Below are 24,041 nucleotides of genomic sequence, written 5' to 3'. Positions count from 1 at the left end.
TTCCCTCTTATGTTTAAATAGATAACCCAAGCTTAACCATTATCCAATGCATTGTAATATTATATGTCGCTTAAATATGATGTTTGGTTCTTGTGATAGAACAGAACATTATATTTGTTGATAAATTTAAAGGATGGGAATTTTTAAAAGTGGTAAAGAGATCATAAAAGATGGGACTAGAAGAGGATAAAGTCATCTTAATCAATAATTCCTTTCCAAGACTCAATTGAGCTTTCATAAAGTCTATTTGAGGGAGGATTTTGAAGAAACGGTTATGGAGGAACCATAACACCTTATCATTCATCTATATTAACAAGACAAATAGTGAGGGTTCTTTTTTTCAAAAGGGGTAGACAGTGTGTTGCATATGAGGGGAATGTAGAATGTATAGGGTTGGTAGTTTTTGATAGAGATCATACTGTGAACTCTTAGCTAGTTTTAATTGTTATGCAAGTGTTTTGGATTTCCAACAATATATAAGAATAGGATTGTTTTTGAATGATAGAAGGTTTCATAAATATATTCAAAGATTGTATTCTTTGAATTGTTATTTGTTGGTTTAGGATTGAATTGACATTGAATTGTGGGATCTCTTTCTACTACTGGGTGCATATATTTTGCATAACTTAAATAATCCATATGTTTATAATTCTCTTGAATAGTTGTCGATGGGGAAGCTATGAATTTCCTTTGTTTATAGTATGTTTGATTTACTTTATTTTTGTTTATTTGATTGTCCCCCTATCTAAGAATAATGAGGGTAGCTTTTGCTTTCTGGTTAAAAGCATCTGTTAAATCCATTCTTTGTATATCTAATTGCAGAGTTGTACCCTATAAAATTTAGAGGGCACTTTCATAATCTCATTGCAATGCAACCCAATAGTTGGTGATGTTTTGTCTTTGAGTTTGGGCATTTTTGAGTCATCATGTAAGCTTCTTGTGTGAAGAAAAATTTGTTTACTAACATGAAGTGAGCTTGATTAAGAGCCAACCCTGTTAAAAGTTACAAAAAACATTGTTGGGTGTGACCATTTTAAAAGATTTAATCACCCTATTAGGAGTGGCCTTATCAGACAACTTTAAAATATTGCATTAGAATGTCACCTTGATTCAAGGGTTTATAGTATGATTGTTAGGTCAACCTTGATTAAAGAATTTTACTGCCATAATGGTTAGAGAGTAACAACTAGGTTTGATCTAAAAATACAACTTGCTTTGCTAATTCAGATCTACATTTGGCTCATTCCTAGTTCATTGATTAGACTTCATCACATTCTTTAACTCTAATTTGTTTGGCAACTCTTCAAGAATCACACTCTAACCCACTTCTCACTTTTCCTTTGGAACTTTGTTCTCCTCTTATTCTTCATAAACTTGCTAATTCAACAACCAATCAACATAAAATATCTCATATGCCTCCTTAAATAGGTAGTTTTGATCTTTGGCCACTTAAACATAATTGTAGATATTAGGGTTTGATCAGATTCATTGAATATGTCCATAATTTTTTACCTTCTTCTTCCTTGAAACTTCTAGAAACTTCTCATTAAATCCTTGCCTTTGATTTCTTAACAAACTGAAATTGTTTATTAAATATGCCAGCTCATAAATCCTTATCTTTTATGCATTTAGAGTGGTTCAAAAATTCAACTATGTCGACCTTAAATGTTGATTCTTTCATTATTTTGTTGACACTCTGTCATCACTATCTCCTTCAACTTGGTCATCACTATGTAACTTAGCCACTACTAAGTATTTCTCACTTAGTTTATACTAACTTGCTTGGTCTTCACTATGGTCATTCACTTCTTCATTTTTCTTCTTCATCTTGCTTGGCCATTACTATCACTCAACTTGTACTATTTTTCTCAACTAATAATTAAGTTCCTTAATCTTGTGCTTCAACTTCTTCATTGACCTTGTAAATTTTCATTTGGTCAAGCTTAGTGTTTTACTCTCCTTCTTGTCTTTCATCGACCATCTCTTCTACACTTCAACTAAATTGTCTTCTTTGCTCAATACAATGATCAAACAACATATTACCTTGTCAAATACCAAAGGATCAAGTTGTCATGTCCCATTTTCAAATAATTAAAAAATAATAATCTTTGCTAAGGCAGGCAGGCCCAAGAAAGTGAAGTTTCGGAAAAAGGGGGTTAATATTTGGAAACCGTTGGACTAATAAATGAAAATTATTATTAAAATATGTTTCATTAACCTCTCTTGGACGTGAGTTACATTTATGCCCTCTTTTAAGGGGTTTGGAGGCATTTTGGGTGGATTACAGAACTTGATTTTGCTTATTTCTTTGTTATTCTTCAGAGGCTGCCAAACCTGTGGAGAAGGAGACCCAAGAACGGGAGTTTGCAGGTTTCCAGGGAGACCCAAGAACGGGAGTTTGCAAGTTTCCAGGAAGGCTAAGGATGGGAGTTTGAAGCCATTCCATGTGCATGCTCATATAGAGTTTGCCTTTGTGCTGAACAGTGTAGATTTGTGGGTTTTTGGGTGTGTTTTTGCATGAGTTTGGTGTTTTCAGTTGAGCATTTCATATCAGTTTTGGTTGCTGCTGTATTTAAAACTTTAAGCTGTTAAAATAGAGCTGAATATATGTATTGGAACATGATTAAACTTCTGAGATAGTTTATTAGTGTTTTTGTGGTGTTTCCGGGCATTTTTGTGTTAATTTCGGGAGCCCGATGAGCATAGTTTTTCTCCTACATTTGTGAGCTGTTGTGTAAAGGCTATATAGATCTGGAAATTTCATTTTGTAGGCTGTTATGCTGCTGAAATTTCTGTAAAAATTTCCAATTTCAGATTTATTAATAATAGGTGAAGCTGTGAAGCTTTTGGCACCATTTCTGGCATACCCGATTTGGGGTTTCTGGAGAAATTTGGTGGAATCTTTGTGATATTAGTTGTTTGATCTTAAAGATCTGATTAGAGGTTGGAAATATCATATAAAATCAGAGAAAGGGACATTTCAGTGGTATCAGAGCCATGATCTTGCCAGCCTGAGGGTTTGTAGAAGTTTGCAGCTCAGTTTTGACAACTACCCAGATCTTGCATTTCAGTTTTGAGAACTACCCAAATCTTGCATGTCATAATTTATGGTTGCATGTTGCTTCTAATCAGCTACATGTCAAAATTTATGGTTTCATGCTACTTCTAATCATTTTCATGTTAGTTCTTAGTGAATTTGGTGGTTGTAGAAGTTTGCATGTCAGTTTTGACAACTTCCCAGATCTTGCATGTCAGTTTTGACAACTACCCAGATCTTGCATGTCATAATTTGGTGGTTGCATGTTGCTTAAAATCAGTTTCATGTCCAAATCTATGGTTGCATGTTACTTCTAATCATTTGCATGTTAGTTCTTGGTGTTTGAAGAAGTTATATCCTATTGGGGTTACACTCTACTTTATCCAGAATGGACAGGTATAGTACAGAGTCTCAGAGGGAAGGATCTTGGACAATTGATAGCCAGAGTCAAAATAGTAGAAAGGATGGTTATTTAGACATTCGAGATAAACTTATGAAAATAAGCCATGACATGTCTAAACAGTTGGTTGAGCACCACCGTATAATGAATGACATGTTATCTGACCCAGCTAAGGTGGATAAGTTGACTGAATTTCTATTTGGCAGATTTTCTCACAGGATAGATGACACAATTCCCAAGAACTTGCATGAGGAGTTTGAGAAACTAGCTGATAGCCAGGTAGAGGTCTCAGATTCTACTCTGCCACAGGAGGTGGTGGGAAAGGATATTACACAGATTGATAGTAACAGTCAACTTGATACTCAAATTGAGACAATTGTTTACAGGTTGTCAAAGGGTGATGCCACAGGTATTCAGGATGGTATAGTTACAACAGGCAGTGACTACAGTGTAGTGGGTTCAGATGATGATTATGAGGATGTTGTTGTGTAGGATGGTGAGATACCTGGTAGATATGAGTAGACATTGAGCATTCATGAATTTGCTGAGAAAGAGTACCAGGCGCAGTTAGATGCTTCATCACATGAGGTTGAGGCAGGTAGTACTTCACATGATTTATCCCGCCAGCTGAAGGTGAGTGAAGATAGTATTGTGACTTCATTACCTCATCATGACAGGTATGTGGAGTTAGTTGGTATTGGTCATATTACTCAAGTGAGGAGTTTGCTTGAGTTACCAGTTGATTCTAGTTTACGGATATGGACTCGAGATTGTTATATTGGTGTTTGGGATTCAGTTGACTGGAGATCTTTAACACTTTTTGGTAGCAGTGTTTGTTTGGGTGCTATCATGGATTTGATTAGCAGATTACACGGTGTTATCTTTTCTTGTGCCAGTATCTTGTTTGATGTTGGTATTAGTTTTTATACACTGGTGTTGGGCTTTGTTCATATATCCAGTCGACCATACTTGCTGGAATGTGTTGATGATCTTTCATATTTGGCAGTGTGTACAGATGAGTCCCAAGATCATATTGGCATTGATGACATCTAGGAGGATGTAGTGGGCAATTTTGAAGACTTAGTTTCTTTGGGTACAGAGGAGTTGGACAACAGTGCTACAGTTTTTGATACTCTGTATGTTGATATGAGCTTTAGAGTTGATTCACAGGACATGGATGGTAATACTCTAGAGACTAGTAACTTTGAGGATACTCCTTTAGACAGTGCATCAAAGGAGGTTTGTAGGAGACAGTCAAGCCAATGCCATCATGTGTCTAATCAGTTGAGAGTTAGTGACCGAGACATTGCTATCACTTGCCAACATTTTGATGCTGCTCGTCAGTTATTAGCAGTTTATGGATGGGGTTCTCCTACTAGTGATGAGCAGGAAGGAAGTTATCTTTCCTTGACAGAGATCCACTCTTTATGGGAGGCTATTCGAATTTTGAGACAGAATTATATGCAGTTGGTAGCTGACAGAGATTATCTTATGGAGTGGGGTAGTACAACATATGATGCTTTGTTGGCCAAGGAAGATGAGGTGAGTGAGCTTACTGAGAAGCTTGAGGTGACTTCTGAGATTCTTGAGAGTACACAGTTGGCTTTCAAGGAGTCACAGTTTCATTTGGCTAAGGTGACCATGGAGTTAGAGCAACTACAGTCTTTATCTGATTCTATACAGTCACAAGCTATGGTGTTTGGTGATTCGAGGATGTCCATGGCTGAGATTGTCAGAGACAGTGGAGATAGGGATGCATCCATCCTTGATATTAACATTGGCATATCAGGTTCATTCCCACTAGAGTCAGGTTTTGTTGAGTTGGGTGTTGTAGCAGATTGTTGTATGCCTGACAGGGTGGTGGCATCTAGTACTGAAGGCACAGAGACTAGAGATTTATCAAAGATCATGTGTGATGTTGGTGAGTCGGCAGTTGGCATGGTTCCTACTAGTAACACTACTCCCTTGGTGATATCTTCGGAGGTAGTAGTTAGTTCCAACATGGTTAATGATCAATTGCAGTTAGTTTCATCTGGATTACAGTCTGAGCCACTGACCGAGATTGGTGCATTCTATCGGCATTACACTATGAGGTATGCTCATCAATTTACCTTTGATGACCATGTTGATGAGATAATGATACAGAGATGTACTTTGCTTCCTAGTGCTTATCATCAGTTATGGGACAATTTGATGCCTCAAGATGAGAGTTGTGATGGGCATGACATGGCGATAGGTTCTACAGTTGACAGCTTGATAATACATGACTTAGAGCAGGAGTTTCAGAGTGATGCTTCAGCGGGTGTTGTTATTGATTTTACTCCTTTGGCTATGACATCTCCTGACTTAGCTGGCGATCAGTCACAGTGGGTTGTATCACTTGTTCATGGTGAGTTGTTGACTAAGGTTGGTTTTTTTTATCAACATTATATTGCAAGGTATGTACATCAGTTAGCATTTGATCCTTGTGTTGAGGAGTTGATGGCAGGAAGATTTGGTTTGGTTTCCAATTCTTGCTATTTATCTTGTGATGGCTTTTCACCATCAGGGGTGCATGGTAGTTATGGTTATGAGATAGTGGCTGGTGATTTGCAAAGTTGTGTTGACTGCAGGAGTTGTATAGTGTGTGGATTCTCCATACTTGGTACAGTTTCATTCGAGAGCATTCACCATTGTTGCAGAGTTGGATTGTGCATTCCGTATAGGCCAGTGGGATGCGTTGATGGTATTTACTGTGTTGGTAGTTTGATTTGTCCACTTTGCTTGGGTTCTGATGTTCTAAGAGTTTGTGCCTCATGGGTTTTTGATTGTGGTAGTGGTGATTTCAGAGTTTGGTTGAGCTATAATTATCAGTTTGATTATGGATTCCTCTTGGACATATTGCAGAGGATATTGCAGGAGCCTGTGTTAATTGGTAGTAGTATAGTTCATGACCACATTTGGGATCCAGGTGGATTGATTGGTTTATTTTTCAACCATTGCTTGAGGACAAACAATTTTTGGGAGGGGAGGACTTGTCATGTCCCCTTTTCAAATAATTAAAAAATAATAATCTTTGCTAAGGCAGGCAGGCCCAAGAAAGTGAAGTTTCGGAAAAAGGGGGTTAATATTTGGAAACCGTTGGACTAATAAATGAAAATTATTATTAAAATATGTTTCATTAACCTCTCTTGGACGTGAGTTACAGTTATGCCCTCTTTTAAGGGGTTTGGAGGCATTTTGGGCGGATTACAGAACTTGATTTTGCTTATTTCTTTGTTATTCTTCAGAGGCTGCCAAACCTGTGGAGAAGGAGACCCAAGAACGAGAGTCTGCACGTTTCCAGGGAGACCCAAGAACGGGAGTTTGCAAGTTTCCAAGAAGGCTAAGGATGGGAGTTTGAAGCCATTCCATGTGCATGCTCATATAGAGTTTGCCTTTGTGCTGAACAGTGTAGATTTGTGGGTTTTTGGGTGTGTTTTTGCATGAGTTTGGTGTTTTCAGTTGAGCATTTCATATCAGTTTTGGTTGCTGCTGTATTTCAGACTTTAAGTTGTTAAAATAGAGCTGAATATATGTATTGGGACGTGATTAAACTTCTGAGATAGTTTATTAGTGTTTTTGTGGTGTTTCCGGGCATTTTTGTGTTAATTTCGGGAGCCCGATGAGCATAGTTTTTGTCCTACATTTGTGAGCTACTGTGTAAAGGCTATATAGATCTGGAAATTTCATTTTTTAGGCTATTATGCTGCTGAAATTTCTGTAAAAATTTCCAATTTCAGATTTATTAATAATAGGTGAAGCTGTGAAGCTTTTGGCACCATTTCTGGCATACCCAATTTGGGGTTTCTGGAGAAATTTGGTGGAATCTTTGTGATATTAGTTGTTTGATCTTAAAGATCTGATTAGAGGTTGGAAATATCATATAAAATCAGAGAAAGGGACATTTCACAAGTGACAATTGTAATTCCATCATACTTACTTATTCTTTACTCAACAATTTTACTAGGTCATCTTTTCAAATCCTCTCCATCAATCCATACATATGACACTCTACACTATTATAAAATGTCTTACTAGTAACTTTTGACATCAATGACAACATATAAATTGTTCCAATTGTAGTTTCCAACAAATGAGATGGTTTGAGGTAATGTGATTAGATCTTTCTTGAGATTTTTTTCCAAAATTGATTCATAAGTGTGTTCCAAAGGAGCAAATATTCTCTCTAAGGGTTAATTAATCTTTTCTTGATGTTCTTGTAGAGGGATAAGACTCTCAAGTGAATAGGACATATCTGTCACTTCATCTTCTTGATCAAATATAGGTTTATCATAAGATGGTGTCATATTATCTTGATCAAATATTGGATTGTTATACATTGGTGTTTCAATTTTTGAGGGAGGTGGAAGGATGTTTGAATCATGCCCAAATAGAAATAGAGATATTGATCTTAAGGAATACTTATCTAATGTGATTTCCTTTTCTTTCTTCATTTCTCGAATTTCAAATTGTAAAGCCTGACATTTTGAATGAGGTTAAAGATGATTGATCATCAAGGTATTTGTTGTTTTAAGGATTATCCAATTCATAGTGGTGTTGAGTCATTCTTGAAGTAGTATTAGGTCATATTCTCTGGATGTCTTGGATTGTACTTGGTGTACTTTATTTGATAGGAGTTCTGATCCAAATAGGGAATGTCTTTGTGAAGTTTCACTTTGTTTAAAGGATATAAGTCTTGATTATTCTTCAAAATGATTGTTTGTCTTTAGGTTGTACCTTTTGGATCTTGTGAGTACCATCAAGGCTTTATGTTTGCAAAGTAATTAGGTCAAGTGTTTAATGTCTCATAGTTTCAATTAGGGTTTGTCTAATGTCCAAGTGTGTCTAGCTTAAAAAGAGTTGATAGGTGTGGCACAAAGTATGTTTATGTGACACAAAGAGTTGACAAGTTTCAACATCAAAAGGACTAGTTACCTTGCACATGAGATAAGAACTAAGAGATTTGATTAAAAAGACATGACACACATAACTAGAAAGATAGGTTTGAACTTTGAGCATGTAGTTTGGGGTACATTTGGACATAGACTTGATAAGAGTTTCTAACTTTGTTGTTGTAACAATATGGCTTGAAAATGATCCCAAAAGGGTACTAGAATATGTAACAAGGTTCTAGAAGACACCTTTTAAATTTCCCTCCTCCAAAAAATGACCTTCTCCCTAGAAGTGACTTTGCTTCTAGAAGCTACTCCCCTCCCCCAAAAGTGACTCTGAACTCCTAGAAGCTACTCACCTCTCCCAGAAGTGACCCACCTCTCCAAAAGAGACCCCCCTCTCCCAAAAGATAATCATCTCTCCCATAAGAAACTTGAAACACCTAGAAGTGACTCTATTTGAGATTTTGGACATGTTTGCCTCTGTAGGACACCTAGGGTCTCAATTTTGCAAGTTTGAAAGTTTGATGATATTCAAGGAAATTGTCTTTACATCTTACAAATGTAAGGCATGTCAAAAACAATCCAACCAAGGACATAGTATTAATGAAAATTAATGGTCAAAAATGGTAGAGAAGAGACATTTTTAAAAACAAGTTTCGACACCAAAAGACAATGTCTAACCCTAGAAAGAAAATGGTAGAGAAGAGACAAATTTTTCCCATATTTTATGTGTATATATGCACCTCACACAATCATGTCACCCCCTAGAGGACATGAATATTTTGGGTGTTTCCAAGGACTCAATAATATATGTTCAAATGTTAACCTGCAATTGGGGCCTGTGTCATATACCACCTTCAAATTTCTAGGTGTATACCTATATGGTGAGTATCTTTAGGATAGATTCTTACCACTCCTAGCACAAAGATTATGCCCCCTTTTAGAGGTGAACCAGATAAAAACCATCTAAAGGTGTCCAGTAGGATTCCATTCACATTAATCCTTGATGTTCTCGTAAGAGAGATTAAGACCTCCCAAACACAACAACACCTACAAGTGTACATGCTTGGCAAGAAAGGCTAGGAGCAACATCACTTAGTACAACAGATAATGTATCCTCAAGATATGTGATATCAAGAATCAAAAGGATGGAATTAACATAGCTTTGGAGTCTTTGGACTCTACAAAGCTTATTTATTAAAGGGAGTTGGAATCACTGGCAAAAGGTGTGTGCTCACTTGGGTCATTCCTAGAGAGATTTTTCCCTCATCTGATAGACCCTCTAAAGGTAACAAGGACTTACTAGTTTAGCTCTGAGGGTTATAAGTTTCTGATTCTCCAAGAAGGAGAAGAGCATAGTCCTCTATCCTCTTCACTTCACCAAAACACATCAAGCATGTTCATCACTGAGGAACACATGTTTGTGATCTCTTCATTTATCCTAAAATAAGGAGAGCATAATCCCCTAACTCAAGAATAAAACACTCACAAAAGCACGTTTCCTTTCTCCCAAGAGAGTCTATCTCATAAAGTGGTCTAGGTTTTTGATTTACTCATGGTTATCACCTCCATGTAGTAAAGAGCATACTCCCCTATCTTAATATCAAGACCATAGAAGGACTTCAACAAGGCCTAATCAGAATAAAGAGCTAAGAAAACACTAAAGAAGACACAATGTTTTAGGTCTCCAAGGAAACCTAGATCAACTCATTAGTAGTCTTATAAGTTTCAAGTATGCCTTTTTCAAATGTTTTGTAAAAACTTGTTAGATCAAAGCCATCACAATATGCAAAACACCATTAGAGGATTATGATAATCAAATAAACTTAAAGACACATCACAAAAAAAGTCTTTTGTTAGGGTTAGCTTAAAAGATCACTCAAATAAAAAAAAAAAAAAAATGCAAGTTAGGGTTAGTCAAATAATACTCTAGGTGATCAAATACTACAAGAACATGCTATAATAAATCAATCGAACTTCAAAGACATGAAAGAATGTGAAAAGGCTCACCAAAGATGACCAATTTTACTGAAGTCAAGTATCTTTGCTTCCTACAAGCAACTGACTTTTCCCTAAAGATGACCCACTTTCCCAAAGGTAACTCCCCTCTTCACAAAGGCAAGTCCCCTCTTCCTAAAAGTGACTCACCTCTCCCAAAGGTGACTAAGGTGACTCTATATAGAAATCTTGGGCTAAAAATGAGAGAGTTCAAGATAAGAAGAGGGGCCTAGCCCCATGATGGGCACAAAAAATGTTTGTTAAGACTATGTACTTGTAAGAACACCACACTTCCATAGGAAATTAGATCATTAGGGTTATTACATCAAATAGATCAAAAGAAAGCACAAAATCCCTAAGAAATCATCCTATTGATCCCTATCTAGAAAAGAGTATGATAAGAGAGTCCCTAATCAATGATAATACTTAAATAGAATGAGAGATTCAAATGATGTAAGAAAATACAAAGTAAAGATTCAATTTCATTATCCCCAAATAGAAATTTGAGCCAATTACTAAGATTTGAAATGAACTCAGAATTGAAATTTAAAACGAAGTTAACATTTCACTATAATGACAATGTAAATCTAAGAATGAGGACCATTTGAGCTTAAAATCCATCTTATTTATAGAAATTGAGTCCAAATGGATGGTTAATATTTAAATTTCAGGGAGGGTTAGGATTCAAAGTGGAGTTGTCCATGTGAGATGATCCATGGGATGTGTTCTCATTGGTCCATGTTCTTGTCCATTTGTCCCCTTTAAGATGACATGTCTTTTAGTGAGATTTATTGATTCTTTTTTACTAATTAACTTAGCCAGGTGTATTTAATCTTTTGATTTAATTAAATAGACTAGGCCATTTACTATTTGATTTAGGAATTAATTGGTTTGATTGAGGATAATTTGAATTATATTTGTAAACAAGTTGACAGAATTGAAATTTATGTTTGATGAATTATGCTAACATAATTAGCAGTATATCCTGATTAGGAGCAAGTGGGGCTTTAAGTATATTAGCCCATTTTAGGGTGATTACAAACTATACTACACACTTTGCTATCTTCAAAGCACTGACTTCTTTACAATATGACAAGTCATTCATCTTCAATCAACTCATCACTATTATTTGATGGTTCCTCAAGTATGATTGACATTTTCTTAGCTTTGATACCAAAATAGAAAGTCAAAGAAATCGAAATAAAGAAGATGGAAGAGAGAAACATTGATCAAATGATACTCATTTATACAATTTTGAAGACAAATCACTTTCCTATAAATCTGCTAAACTAACTAAAAACAAACTATAGACGAATGACAACTAATAGAGAGATGGAGGACATATCTATTTTAGTAATTGTTTGTAACTCAAACTCTTTGCCACATACTTGATGATTCAATTTTGACTTATTCCAACAATAATAGCTTTGAACAATGATTCTACCTTAGGTAAAGAATCTCCTAATTTATTCATCTTAGAGGTTGCCAACCAATTATTCCCTTGTCAAAATTTGAATAGTTTTGATCTCCTCAATAATAGAACCTTTGCATCACTAAAACATGGCAAGGATCTAAGAATATTTGTCACCATATCATCTTCAATAATGGTTCCTTTTGCACCTCTAATTCCCTAGGTAATCTTCTACACATAGGACCCGCTTCTCTCATCTTCACTCATTCTCATGGATTGTAACTTTTCTTCTAGGCTTTGTAACCTCACTTGTAGCACATGCTTATCTCCTCCATAAATTGATTGTGATGCAAGAGCATCTAGTGGTGTAAGGACAATCCTGTATCACCCAAAAATATGCTTAGAGATAGTTTCTATTTAATATGTTTTTATTTCTACATACCCATTTGGGTCAAATAAAGGTTCCAACTCTCACAGTTCCACTATTAGTTTTCTGGGTTAGAGTTTTTAAGCACCTTGGGATACGTGTAAATGTAAAAAATGAGTTATTTTGTAATAGAGCCGAAATTATGATGAGTTAGAGGGTGTAATTTGGAGGGATGATTATACTTGTGATTTAAAGCACTCCAGAAAAAGAATCAGATCAAAAGACTTTACAGTTAGAAAGTTATTGTAGTTTTAAGTTTCTTGGAGACCTCCTAAGAGCGCTTCAAAGTTAGATTTGGGATACGAAATAGCCTTGTACAAGGCCAAAAATGGGGGATGACCAAAGCTGGTCCATAGAGCTATAGACCACTTTGACAGATTTTCAAAAATATAAACGGTTCGTTAATCAGAGTCCTAATTCAAAAGTTATGCCTCTTGGAAGTTGGACTACTGTTTCTAGATTCTTCTAATTTTACACTGACTTCTAATGTGACTTCTAGAACCTTCTATTTTGGCGGTGGATGCCAACTAGCATATTCTAGAATGTATTCCTAACCCTAAACAAATTGGGGTCTATTTAAGAACATTTCTGGCATTGTAAAGGCAGTTCTCAATGGAGTTAGAGAGAAGGTACTGTGTGGAGGATTTCTTTCTCCAGAATCATACTATTGTAAGCCCATAAGGAATTTTTCATTGATAATAATATTTCCCTTTTAATGTGTGTTCATTCTATTCTTTGGTTGTGTCCCCATCAAGTGGTATCAGAGCAAGTTTTCCTAAGTGTGTAGACAGAGTGCTAACTGTGAGGCAGTTTGCACCAAGACTGTGTGGTTGTGGGTTTGAGACAAGAAGATGCCTCCACAAAGGAACATGGTGGAAGGGCCAGAGTTGTTACTCTTGAGGTTAGAGCCCTCTAGAGACAAGTTCAAGCATTGCAGAAGGAGATCCGCAGAGGACTGAATGTTGCCGCAGGCAACGAAAGTGAGGAAGAAAATGAAGAAGAAGAAAATATTGGATAGGAAGGGGAAGGTGAAGAGGAAGTCCTGAATTAGGAAGAGGAGAGGCTTTTTAGGGCCATTTCTAAGCTTGGAAAAAGACCTAAAATTGATGTGGGTATGTTTTCGAGAACTCTAATCCCGGATGAGTTGATCAATTGGATCAATGAACTAGAGGAGTATTTTAAGTATGAGGATATCAGAGACCCAAAGAGGGTTAAGTTTGTAAAGGCCAAAATGAAAGGCCATGCCAAAATCTGGCGGCAAGAGATTCAGCTGGAAAGGAATAGAAGAGGTAAGGAGAAAATCACAAGGTGGACAAACTAAAGAAGCAGTTCATTCCTATTGATTACGAGCTTGATTTGTTCAAGAAAATGCAAGGGTTAAAGCAAGCAAGAAAGTCTATCTAAGAATATACAGAGGAATTTTATCAACTTATTATTAGGGCAAGGCATGCTAAAGCTAATAAGGAGAAGGTTTCCTGTTACCTCAATGGGTTATGACCTAGCATTCAAGAGGAGTTAAGTCTGGTTAGAATGACTAGCATTGAAGAGGCATACCCGTTTGCCCTATGAGTTGAAGAGAAGCTAAACAAAATTTTTGATGGAAGGCAAAGAGGGCACAGTCAAGGAGGAAGGGGTGGTGGTAGGTCATTTGGAGGCTGAAATGAGACTCAACAGAAAAATGAAGATGTGGGTACTAGCAAGTGTATATGAGCAATGTTAGTATGCTAATAGAAACCAAATTTAAATAAAGCTTCTACAAACTAAACAAAATTCATAAACTTCAAGATAGACTAAGATGAGCTCTCAATTGAGAATATGAGCCATTAATGGGCTCTCTCAATGAGAAGCTCTCTTGTTGAGTAGCTTTGTCTAAATAGATAGGATGTATGCTCAAGCTTTATGCTTCAAAAATGGCTTCAAATGGAGTTGGAATTTGGGTGTGAGTGTATGGTTTTGATGTAAAATGGCTTCTTAAAATGGCATTATGACTTTACTTCATGGATTGTGTTATTTTGCAAAGGGGAAGGATCCAATTTATAGGCAAGAGGCTTGAGGGATTGAGGGCTGAGATGCAAGGATGGGAAAAAGCTCATGGAGGGCTTAGATTGCATGAGAGGAGAGCACATGGATTGTGCTTCCTTACAACCAATCAAGGAATGACACATGTCACATGGTGAGAGGATGGAGGAAAGGGGAAGGATGAGTCAACAAAGGAGGCTCAAGGGATAAAATCTTCATAAAGACCCTCATAATGACTTGTAAGAGCAATAAAAGGGCTTGTAAGAGTCATTTATGACCTAGTAGACTTCATAAAGTTTTATGGTTGAGATATTTTGAGGGTGATGAGAGCAATTTCGACTTGGACTTGATTAGGAAGGTTTTAAGCTTGTTTAGGCTTGTGCAAATGATTAGAAGATGGATTAGGATGGTTTAGGATTAGCTTAGGGATAGGCAAGTGGATGGCATTTAATGAGGGTGGGTGAAGGAGGAGATATTTGTTAACTTTGGCTTGGGTTAGCAAGTCTTAACCCATGTTTAGGGAATGTGACAAGGTTAGGAGGGGATTAGGATTAGGTTTAAAGACATCTTCTAGAAGAGTCTAGACTTTGGATGAGGATAAAGACTTTCTAGAATAGTCTAGAATTTCCTAGGATGAGGATGAAGACTTTCTAGAAGAGTCTAGAACTTCTTAGGATGAGGATAAATTAGATTTTTAGGAAATAAATAAAGTTTTATTTATTTCAAGGGTTTGGGTTGAGGAGATATTTATTAAAACTTTTTTAATAAACATGAGGATTAATATTTAATCTTAATTAAATATTTTGAGTTGGGATTAGGGGTAGGAAATGATGGGATTAGCCTTTAATCAAAATTAAAGGAGGATTAGAAGATTTTGGAAGAGGTTAGTGGTCTTAAGGAAATTGGCCAAGTTTTGGGCAAAATTTTTTTTTTAAATTTATTTTGGGTTTTTTGGTCAATTTATTAATTAAATAATTAATAAATAAGGAAATAATGTTTAAATAAGATTTAAACATTTTTGGGAGGGATTCCTTAATTAAATATTTTTAATTAAGATAAAGGGATTTAATGGCATAAAAATAAATAAATAAATAAATTAATTAATTAATAAATGATGATGTCATCAGGAATTTTTCAGAAAATAAAAATACTTTATTTTTTAAAGGTTTTTAGGTGTCTACAGCAAGAACCAGAGGAATGAGGGTTTCAACCGCTCCCGTGATCAAAACTTTGGAGATCAAAGAGGAAGAGGCAGATGACATGGACAACATTCAGGAAGAGGAGGCTTCCATGGTACCTATTTTCATTGCAATGAAGAAGGTCATTGTGCATTTGAATGCCCTCAACAACAAGGAAAGATAGATAGGAGAGCTAATGGTCAAGCAAGGGTTGCACATGTGGATGAGGATGCACAGTCATCACATTCTAAGGATGAAGAAAGAGGAGAGGTTCTCATAAATGAAAGGGTCTTAGTAAGCGGTGAGACTAAACCTGGACAAAGGAGGAGTTTGTTTCGTACCAGGTGCAAGTGCGAGGATAAGTGTTGTGATGTGATTGTTGATGGTGGTAGCACTAAAAACTTAGTGTCTGAGTAGATGGTCTCTAAGCTAAAGCTCAAGAGGGAGAAACACCCCCAACCCTATCAAATTGCTTGGGTGAAGGATGACCATAAGGTCCTGGTTAGTGAACAGTGTTTGGTGAAGTTCAAGATTGGGAGTTACCATGATGAAGCTCTTTGTGACATTATTCCAATGGATGTCTGCCATTTATTATTGGGAAGATCGTGGCAATTTGATAGACATGCTATACATGATGGTCATGCAAATACATACTCTCTAACAAAGGATGGAGTTCGCCATAAATTGAAGCCCTTGATAAAGGAAGGTGAAAAGGTATGCAGTAGTGCTAGGATATGTCTTGTTGATGGAAGAAATTTTTTGGATGGTATGAAACATTAGTGTATGTGTTATGCTTTGATTCCTAGAAGAGATAAGGAAGGTAGTAATGAAATTCCACCTAAAGTTTCAGGCCTATTAAGTATGGAGATGTCATCTCTAATAATGCTCTAGAAGGGTTGCCACTAGTAAGGCAGATCAGACATCAGATAGATTTAATCCCTGGAGCTAGTTTTCCTAACAAGGCTGCTCATAGGATGACTCCTATTGAAATTGAGGAGCTAAATAGACAAGTTCAGGAGCTATTGAGGAAGGGTTTGATTTGAGAGAGCCCGAGTCCATGTGCAGTACCTGCAGTACTGGCACCAAAGAAGGATGGAGAGTGGAGAATGTACATAGACTCTCGAGCTATAAACAAAATAACCATCAAGTATTAGTTTCCTTTGCCAAGAATGGATGATCTTATGGACTGCTTGAGTGGAGCTCAGTACTTCACAAAGATAGATCTCAAGAGTGGCTATCATTAGATACGAATATGAGAGGGAGATGAGTAGAAGACTACATTCAAGACCAAGGAGGGTCTATATGAGTGGTTAGTCATGCCCTTTGGACTGATCAATGTGCCAAGCACCTTCATGCGGCTTATGAATGAGGTACTAAAGAAATTCTTGGAAAAATTTGTTATTGTCTATTTGGATGATATTTTAATTTTTAGTAAGACTTTTGATGAACATTTATTGCACATTCGTAGTGTCCTTGAAAGGTTGAGGGAAGAGAAAATGTTGATTAATTTGAAGAAATGTAGCTTTGTAAAAAAAGAGTTAGTCTACTTGGGGTTTGTTGTATCATCTGAAGGTCTCAAAATGGATCTAGAGAAGGTAAAGGCCATCTTGGAATGGCCTACTCCAAGGTCTACTATTGAGGTGAGATCATTTCATGGTCTGGTTATTTTTTACAGGAAGTTCATCAAAAATTTCAGTGGCATATGTGCACCCTTGACTGAAACAATAAGGGGGGATAGGAAAGAGTTCAAGTGGATTACAGTAGCTGCAAGGAATTTTGAATTGTTGAGAAGAAGGTGACAGAACAACCTATGTTGGTACTTCCTGATTTCAATAAAGTGTTTCAGGTAGATTGTGATGCTAGTGGCAGTGGTATTGGAGTAGTATTGAGCCAAGAAGGTAAGCTTATTGCAAATTTTAGTGAAAAATTGTATGATGTAAAGAAGAAGTATTATGTTTATGATTAGGAGTGTTATGCAATCGTTCAGGCCTTAAAGAAATGGAGGCATTATTTATTGCCAAAAGAATTTGTCTTGTATACTGATCACCACACATTGCAGTGCCTAAATAGCCAAGGTAAATTAAACTAGCGACATTTTAAGTGGGTAGAGTTCATGTAGAGCTATACATTTGTGTTGAAACATAGAAGTGGAAGGTCTAATAGGGTTGTAGATGCATTAAGTAGGAGATAGTTGTTGCTGGCAGTAATGCAGGTTGAAGTGGTTGGGTTTGATGAACTCAAGAATCTATACCTTGAGAATCCTGATTTTGCTGAAGCATGGAAGGTTTGTAAAGAACCTGTTACTATAGACAGAACCAAGTGGCTAGATTATTTGATTAAGGATGGTATGTTGTTCAAGGGCAATCAATTATGCATTCCAAGGAGTTCTATGAGGGAAAACTTGATCAAAGAGAAACACAATGGGGGAATGACAAGACACGGTGGTCAAGATAAGACCATTGCCATTCTTAAAGAACATTATTTTTGGCCTCAAATGTCACAAGATGTGAAGAAATTTTTGCAGAGTTGTCAAGTATGTCAAGTAGCCAAAGGATTTAGTCACAATACTGGACTTTATTAGCCATTGCTTGTTCCATCAAAGCCTTGGGAGGACTTAAGTATGGATTTTTTTCTTGGATTGCCAAGGACACTAAGGGGTAATGACTCAGTATTTGTGGTGGTTGATAGGTTCTCCAAGATGGCACATTTCATCCCATGCCATAAGACTCATGATGTTGTACATATTGCAGATTTTTTTTTCAGAGAGGTGGTGAGACTACATGGTCTCCCAAAGAGTAATGTTTCCGACAAAGATACTAAATTTGTTGGGTATTTCAGGAGGACTTTATGGAAGAAGTTGAGGACAAAATTGAGGTTCAATTCTACACATCATCCGCAGTCTGACGGACATACCAAATTGGTAAATAGAAGTCTGGGCAATTTGCTGAGGTGTTTAGTAGGAGATAAGCCCAAGGGATGGGATTTGATTCTACCACAAGCAGAATTTTCTTACAATAATTCTGTAAATAGGAGTACTGGTAGATCACCATTCCAAATTGTGTATGGAAATAGTCCAAGGAATGCACCAGAATTGAGGAATTGGAGCAAGGGGAGAGGACAAGTGCCAAGATAGAAGAATTTGCTGAACATATCAAGAGCCTACATGAGGAGGTCCATGCACACATTGCCAAGATGAATCAACTGTATAAAGCTAGGGAAGATCGAAGGAGGAGACATAAGGAGTTCCAAGTAGGGGATCTTGCTATGGTACACTTACAAAAGGAATGGTTTCCAGTGGGTACTTACAACAAGCTAAAGATGAAAAAATTTGGCCCCTACAAAATTTTGAACAAACATGACTCGGGAAATGCATATGAGGTGGAGTTGCCAGATGGGATTCACATTTCTCCTATCTTCAACATTGTAGACTTAATAAAATATCATGATGATGGTGCAGATGAGGGGTTGATGCTAGAGCCATGTCCAATTCCTACTTCTAAGAAGGAGGAGATAGAAGAGATTTTGGATAATCGCGTGGGTAGGAGTACCAGAAATAGGTAGTATGAAGAGTACCTGGTGAAGTGGAAAGGATGACCAATAGAAGACTCAACTTGGATATCAGTAGTGGAGGTTACCCATTTGGGTTTTCCTCTACCATAAAGTGCCAGGGTCACTTTCCAATCTACCTTGGGTGTCTGATGCAGGAGCATCTAGTGGTGTAAGGGCAATCCTGTATCACCCAAAAATATGCGTAAGGATAGTTTCTGTTTAATGTGTTTTAATTTTTGGATACCCATTTGGGTCAAATAAAGGTTCCAACTCTCACAGTTCCACTATTAGTTTTTTGGGTTACATTTTTTAAGCACCTTGGGATACATGTAAATGTAGATAATGGATTTTTTTGGTAATAGAGCCAAAATTATGATGAGTTAGAGGGTGCAATTTGGAGGGATGATTATACTTGTAATTTAAAGCGCTCCAGAAAAAGAATAAGGTCAAAAGACTTTATGGTTAGAAAGTTATTGCAGTTTTAAGTTTTCTAGAGACCTCCTAAGAGCACTTCAAAGTTAGATTTGGGATACTAAATGGCCTCGTACGGGGCCAAAAAATGGGGGACGAGAAAAGCTAGTTCATAGGGCAATAGAGTGTTTCGAGAGCTTTCTAAAAATGTAAACGATTTGTCAATCATATTCCCAGTTCAAAAGTTATGCCTCACAAAAGTTGGACTATCATTTTTGGATTCTTCTAATTTTACACCGACTTCTAACGTGACTTCTGGAACCTTCTGTTTTGGTGGTGGATGCCAATTGGCATATTCTAGAATGTATTCCTAACCCTAAACGAATTGGGGTCTATTGAAGAACATTTATGGCATTGTAAAGGCAGTTCTCAGTGGAGTTTGAGAGAAGGTACTATGTGGAGGATTTCTTTCTCCAGAATCATACTATTGTAAGCCCATGGGGCATTTTTCATTGATAATAATATTTCCCTTTTCCTAGGTGTTCATTTTGGTCTTTGGTTGTGTCTCCATCATTATGCAATTTCATTTAGACTTCATGAGCAATATCATGTTCCATTGCATCAACTACAATACTGAGTATGACTTCCTTGCCAATCATATTGTAATATAATTTCTTCATTTCTTCTTCATATGATTTCTCAAGATCTAAGATTTGGTAGGGATCCCTTATAATATTCAAAGGCTCTTCCTTTTCCAAAGTGCATAGTTAGTTCCATTATACCTCAAACTTTCCTTCTTAAAGGTCATTATAGATCTGCTCAAGTATTTAAGCTTTAAAAAAGGATCAAAGAGCTCATATACCAAATATTAGGAATAACAATGCACTACACACATTTGAGAGGAGGTGTGAGGGGTGAATCAATTGCGGGAAGATTAAAATATTAATTCATATACTACCAATAAGATCTAAAATATATGTGACAATGCAAAGCAAATAACACCATAACACATTATAGCACAAATATTTTGTTCTCAAGGAAAACTTGGTTAAGGGAAAAATCCTTGTGGGGATCAAACCCACAAGATGATGTATTGACTTCTATAAAATCCTATTAAAAGTACAATGGGGAATGTGCGTATATTCAAACACACATCTGGAGCTCATTTCTCTATCACAAGAAGGGCAACAACCCTGCTTAGACAACAATCTAATTACAATAAGAGCAACAACCCAAAAGGCGAACAACAATTCACTATGGACACAGATCTGCTAAGATAAATTGACCAAAATCATCAAGTATGCTAATACAACTCCTTTAAAGCACAACTTTAAATTCCACTCCTACTTCTTCCCTATTCTTTTCTATGATATAATGCTCACATCAACAAATTCGCACATCATGATCTCATTGGTACACACACTGAACTCATAAATGGATTCACTTACATATACAAGTCTCAAGTACATATTAGGTTGGCTCAATAGAGGCCTACACCAAATAAATTACATCAACCAATGCGAACCCATAAGCGTTGGTTAGAACACATATTGAATCCTTTACAATGATAATCAACATGCTAACAATCCAATACATGAAGCAATAATCAAAAGAATGTGTTTCTTGACTGAGTCAGCAAGGAAATAAATTCCCTTTCACTATCAAATGATCAAACTGACTTCCACACAAATAATTCTCAAACAAATCTGTAACAACACAAGAATGTACCTCTTCATGAACTATCCTGAATCACAAATCGCTAACCTGCACTACTAAAACTCTTCAAACCAAAGATTGGACCACTGTCAAAGATAATTTACCAGTAAATGACAATAGTAACTAGTTTGCATCAAAACCTCTATAACTCAACCAAAAAGGCTCACCACCATGTGCAATGCAAACATTAAATGTAGACTCTCTAGATATCAATCCATAACAATTGCAAGTACAGTTGACCCAAAATGTATCAACATCAAACCAATTTCTAAACTGAACAATAATGAATACTTTGCCTATAATGGCATTCAGTTTTTATCAAGAACATAACTTATACTATCTATAAAAAATTTAACTATTTATATTTAAATGTAATATTTATTTTAAATAAAAAATAAAAAATATTATTTTCAAATTTAAAAATATTTTATCGATATACAAGTATTTTAAATGAACAACATATTTAAATAAAATACATTTTTTAATTGTATTCATTAAAAATATAGTAAAGATTAAATTTAAAGAAATAAAATTTATTTGAATAATAATTTGATTATTCTTAAATGTTTAGAAGGTCGAAAGAAGAAAGCTAGAAAAAATAAAACCAAAGTGTCTGGCTGCTATGGTCTATCGGCACCTCTGAAACCCACGGTTGCAACGGCTAAATTCGGAGACGAAGAGTTTAACTTTTCTTCCTGAAAAAAATAGCTGACACAACTCTACGAATACGGAGGTATATAAGTAATACGCTGCTATAAGGTACCACAACTTTCAGATCTACATTTTCTGCCTGCAAATAACTGTGATCCCTGAAATTTTTTCTCACTGAAAAAATGGTGGCAAAAGCGATGCAAATCATTATGAATGTCAGCCCTTGATCGGTAAGGACTCACAGTTTTTAGAATTGTAAAATCTATATTGATATTCATTTTTATTTAGTATTTTGATAGCCTTAGGAAGGGTATCTCTCAGTGTCTTTTATGCAGATTTATACGAAGTTATCTAAGAGAGGCATGGTAGTATGTATCCTTCTTATTTATCTTAAGAAATTGAAATAACCATGTCAAATGATAATTGTTGAGTGGATCATAAAGCCTCTTGAATATTAATATATCAAGGCAAACTATTGAGATGGAAAATCCTAGTCGGTGGAATTACAGAGAAGGAACAACTATGCCTAGGATTCCACATGTAATATTGGTTTTACTTTTAACTCGTAGCATTGCATTAAGTTTTAACAATTGCTTGAATTCTTATTGTTGATAACTTAGTGATCTTTATTATTGGTTGCAGAGTATTGGACTGTCTCAGGAGTTGCAGGCCCATTGGTTATATTAGAAAAAGTGAAGGTAAAGTACCTAAAGATATTGGCTACTTTTCTTCGAATGTTTTTTTGTTTTTGTTTGGTTGGTTGCTTAGCGTTTTCTTGGCTATTTAGCACTTTTAATTTTGAAAACCAATGTACCTAGTTTGGGGTATGTTTCAGTATAAAATATAGTTGAGGGCACATCCGATATAATACCCATTGTACTTGATATTAGACGTCTTGATTTTAGGCAGAGTCCAAAATATCAAGAGATTGTCAACATTAGGTTAGGGGATGGCACGACACGCCGAGGTCAGGTTCTGGAAGTTGATGGTGAGAGGGCTGTTGTGCAGGTAAATACTGATGCTTAGCTAATATTTCTTCTTTTGTGTAATACACACGAATGATACCTAGAAGCCATTGTCAAGCCTTGTTGTAAAAATGCAAGCAAAATAAGGAAGCGCCTGGTTTGTTGAATAGATTTTTTTTTTTATTGGTAAGAGGCTAAAGCCAAGATTAATTGTTATGTGTTGTGATTAATTATTATTTTTTATTAAATTCGAGTAGACTTGAACCCAAGACCTCCCAGATAAGATGCAATTTACCGTTTTGTTGCAGACTTTTTGCCTTTTTGTTGAAAATAAAATTATCATAGCTCCATTCTTCAATTAGTTGGTGAAGGCTGCTATACTTGAAGAAAAAAGTGGGTTGTTGCAATACCATTGATTTTTGATTCCTAGGAAACATTAAGTTACAAATTATACATTACCCTTAAACAAGAAGAAACATGAAACATATGTGGAGCATGATTTTGAAATGGAACTGCAATTGAAGAAAAGAAAATGACTGTTGCAAACTTGCAAAGCTAATAAGCATGCATGCTCTGGCTAGAGAACTGTTGACATGACTATCATTGAGTAGAAACTAAAAGATTGGATTTGAGATGTTGTACTAATTGACTAAATGGTGTTAACTTTGATTTTTATAGAAGTATGACTGGTTGATGTGAACAATTCTGTTCCATCAAGATTCAAAATTTAAGAAAGTTCTGATGATAGTGATCTTTGAGTTGAAAAGTCAATGGTCTCATAGTCTCACAGTTTATGCAGCTTACTTTGCTACAATGTTACAGAAAAATTCTTCTGTTATTACTTCTTTGACATTCAGCAAGCTGACAACAGTGGTTGGACTAGTGCCCTATCAGATGAAATGCGAACTTTGAAGCAGAAGGCACAACTTGAAATTCTATTATAGGAAAATTTGGACTTGTTTATGGAGTGCTGTGGGAGAAGATATAATCATAGAGCAATGCAATGGAATCTAAACGAACTTCTTAAGTGGCACACCCATGGAGCTTGCTTAGAAAATAGAGATTTGCATTTCCTCAAATTTGAGCTGTTTAAACAATAAAAAGAAGGAATCAGTTTTCAAAAAAACTAGAAAAATAGTGGGAGGGAGGTGGGGATTTTATAGATGAAGTTGCCTCTTAGATGATATAACTTTAGGTAATCAAAATGATTTCAGTGGGGGCACTATATGAGAGGCTATCGCAATACTCCACTAAATGACACACTTAACGATTACAAAAGACTGAAATGGTAAAACTATTGATTTTAAAAGCTTGCCTCACTTCACATAACAAAATCTGATGTGCTCATCATTTTCTCCCTTCT

The 24,041-nt window shown here is 36.1% G+C and overlaps 1 pseudogene across 1 annotated transcript in view; it reads left to right on the top strand.

The window, feature by feature from the left end:
• Positions 1-24,041, top strand: part of LOC149577283 (V-type proton ATPase subunit B 2-like) — a 64,766-nt pseudogene that overhangs the window by 5,745 nt on the left and 34,980 nt on the right. The window contains exons 2-5 of the transcript XR_016355122.1: positions 21,771-21,795; positions 21,891-21,943; positions 22,356-22,411; positions 22,623-22,721. The product of XR_016355122.1 is annotated as a V-type proton ATPase subunit B 2-like (transcript). The remainder of the gene's footprint in view (positions 1-21,770; positions 21,796-21,890; positions 21,944-22,355; positions 22,412-22,622; positions 22,722-24,041) is intronic.

The sequence above is a fragment of the Cupressus sempervirens genome, chromosome 1, assembly GCF_028749045.1.
Source record: "Cupressus sempervirens isolate cs-2001-9-10 chromosome 1, ASM2874904v1, whole genome shotgun sequence".
NCBI lineage: Eukaryota > Viridiplantae > Streptophyta > Pinopsida > Cupressales > Cupressaceae > Cupressus > Cupressus sempervirens.
Note: the sequence above shows the minus strand (reverse complement) of the source record. Positions and strands in the feature narration are given on the sequence as shown.